Source organism: Triticum aestivum, chromosome 7B (genome assembly GCF_018294505.1).
Source record: "Triticum aestivum cultivar Chinese Spring chromosome 7B, IWGSC CS RefSeq v2.1, whole genome shotgun sequence".
Lineage (NCBI taxonomy): Eukaryota > Viridiplantae > Streptophyta > Magnoliopsida > Poales > Poaceae > Triticum > Triticum aestivum.
The window spans coordinates 684780617-684784134 of record NC_057813.1 but is presented as its reverse complement, the minus strand read 5'-3'; positions in this window follow the sequence as shown (position 1 = coordinate 684784134).

Sequence of the window (3518 nt, the reverse complement as noted above, 5' to 3'; positions counted from 1 at the left end):
ATCCCCGTTGAAAACTTCAACCAGTTTGTCATCAATCACCAAAAAGGGGGAGATTGTAAGTGCATCTAGTGCCACCCCTAGTTGGTTTTGGAGTATTGACGACAAAGTTGGTTGAGGGACTAATGCGTTTGTGAGAATTGCAGGATAACGCAGGTAGTGTCCCTCATTGATTCGGTTTACCTACCGGAGATGACCCCTAAAAATGTATGAAGACATTGAAAACAATGGTGGTATGTGAAGATATTCATACTGAAGACTATGACTTGAGAAGACATTGCATGAAGACTATGGAGCGCGAAGACTGTGTGGTTTCGTTGTTTCCTTTTCTTCTTTGTTGAGTCATAGGAACCACCGTACTGTTAAGTGGGGTCCAAGTGAACTAAGTCAGAATGACTGAAGTGATACTCAACCCAAATTCTATGTCTTCGAGCGAAGACAATGAGAGCAAATCTTATCCAGAGCTGGATGAGTCAGCTTTGCTTGTAGCCCAAGTAAAGTTGCCGTGTGTGTTTGAAATCTGACCGTTGGAACACGTGTCAGTTCCTTAGTGACCTAGGGTCATTTCGGACATATCAGGTCGGGTTTCCCACTGGCTATAAATATCCCACCACCTACACCATAAATTGGTGGCTGCTCAGAGTTAGTGCACGGCTTTTGTCGTTTGAGAGCAACCCACCTCGAAGCCTTTGAGAGAGAGAAATCCTTGCGAGGACAAAGCCCAAACACCCAGCGCCAAAGAGTGTTAGGCATCACTGAAGTCTTTCTGTCTGTGTGACCTGAAGACTTATTACACTTGAGGACTGTGAATCCTCCAGCCGGTTAGGCGTCGCGTTCTGAGCATCCAAGAGTCATTGTGGATCGCCGGTGAACGAAGTCTGTGAAGGTTTGGAAGTCTACCTTAAAGACTTACCAGAGTGATTGGGCGAGGACTGTGTGTCCTTAGCTCAAGGGGAATAAGGTGAAGACACGGTCTTCTGAGTTGAATCTCAGCCTCCCTAACCAGACGTACAGTTGTCACAGCAACTGGAACTGGTCCAACAAATCCTGTGTCTTCAACAAGTGACTGGTTCTATCCTCTCCCTTCCTTTACTTAAGTTTGTCTTCGTGAAGTCATTGCCTATCCGTGTACTTGTTTGACATCATTGCTTGACTACTACTTTCGATTGGCTTCGTACTATCTTCCATCCTGATCCCTACTACTTAGCTGCTATTAGTCCAGTACTCTCACATCATTGCATACTTGACTATGGTTTGCTTATTGTAGTTTATCTTCCGCTGCATATCAATTAGGTCATTTCTACTGTTTGTCTTCGAAACTATCATGTTTTGAAGACTTTCATAAAAATCGCCTATTCACCCCCCCCCCCTCTAGTCGATAATAGCACTTTCAAAAACGCATCGTCGGAAATCCTGAAATAAATTCAGGAATAATGCGAGCACTAGGACTTCAACCCTGGTGGGCTGGGGATACCATTGTCCCTCTAACCATCCAACCATAGGTTGGTTCGCATGGACTAGTAAACTTGTTTGTGTAGGACATAGTCCCTCGGCTCGGTAGGCCGTGTATATATGGACACGAAACAGATGGCCTTTACGGCCATCGTCCGCGCGTCTGCTCGCCCGTAGCCCCGACCCGGCGGCCTCACGCGATGTGGCAGCCCTTCATCCGCCGTTTGCGCGCCGGTCGATCTACGTCGGCTGTCGCCGCCCTACTCCGACCAGGACTCCTGCATCACCGCACCTGGTGGCCTCACGCCATGTGGCGGCCCATCATAGCCGTCGTTCGCGCGCCGGCCCGCCCTTCGATCTACGCCGTGCATGTACGACTGCACTGCCGACCGTCGTCGCCGGCCTCATCTCGGACTCCGCCGCCACTCCTCCTCCACCAAGCGGCGTCCCCGACCTCGCGCGCTATCGGATAGATCACCCGCCTGACGCCGCGATCAGCCTCATCTATGCCGTGCGACCGACCTGGCCCGTCGGTTGCGCGTGCCTTCGCAGGTCCCATGGAGACCATCCCGAGTTCAGTGCGCCCCTCTACCGATCGAGCAACAGGGTGTAGCTGCGTCGCCCCATCAGGCCGCAGCACCGCCGCCCCGTGGTTCTTCTCTTGGCTGCACCGACCCGCGTCACCGCTGCGTCGCCCTATCAGTAGCGCTCTTTGTGTTAACGCGCTGCTTCTATAACTAGCTTCGCGGCAGGGTCGTGGCAATTATAGCAGTAACGCGGTTTTTTGGGGCAGCGCTACTGCTAAATTTGTTTCAGCATCGCGTCATTTTGGAGCGCGTTACTGCTAAGTAGCAGCAGCGCCTTTTTTAAAGCGCGCTGCTGGTAAGATTCTGTGTATAGGCTTTTCCCTAGTAGTGTCTGGCTGTAGTCCCACGGCCCGCGGTCCACCACCGCCCTGAGGCCGTCCGCTCCAGGTCATGCCCGCGGCTGCACCGACCCTCGCGCCGCCGTTGCGTCGCCCCATCGGGCCTAGTGAGCATGGCACGCGGTCCACACTGCCGGCCCAAAACCGTTCCCGCGGTTGCACCGACGCCTGTTCCGCTGTTGCGCCGCCCCTACGGGCCGTCGCGCAGCAGCCCGTGGTCCCCGCAGCCGCTCCGAGGTCTTCCCGCCGTCGCCTCGACTTGCCCGCCACCGCTGCGTCGTCCCTTCGGGCCGTAGCGCCTTGGCCCGCGGTCTACTCCGCCGCCACCGCGCGTCGACCTCCCGTGGTATGCGTCGCGCCATCTCCCTCGACGCGGGAACGCCACCATCGTGCCGGTCTTCATCACAGTGTCGGGTTCCTCGCCTACTTCAACCATCGCCACCGCACTCCTAACCTAGCCGCCACCGCCGGCGCTCTTCTTTGGCCGCCGCCGCTGTCGCCCGTCCACCCCCTTCATCTTCATCCACCACCAGCCCATCGCCAGTGTTGCCGTCATCTACCCTGACCACTTCTGTACTCCAACCACCATTGGTGACATCAGCCCCACGCTGATTGGCGCCACAACCATCATCGAGTCTTCTTTTCTGCTGGCCCTCCGACTCCTCGACGTGGCGTACAACTCGTGCAGGTCTCTCATCTACGCATGCGCGGTGCTGGCAACACTGATGCGTGCCTTCGTCCACGACGTGTACTCGGGCCTGGCAAGCCTGGTTAGCGGTTCGTCAATTTCGTCTTCGTCTGAATACGCATGCCCGGTGCTGGCAACACCGATGCGTGCCTTCGTCCACGATGTGTCCCCGGGCTTGGCAAACCCGGCGCGACACGTCGTCAACAACGTCTCCTTCCCGACGCACCACTACTTCGACATCACTGCGCCCATGACTAACTCGGCGCCTCCTAGCGCCTGCGGCTCCACGGCGACATCCTCGACACCGGCTACCCGACTCGACATCGACCACGGCGTTCTTCGCATGGCTACACCACCCTACACTCTCGGCTACATCGACAAACAACACAATGGGCTACCACCTTACTTGAGCAACCACGTCGGTTTCCGCTGCAGCCACAACTTCGGCGATGCATC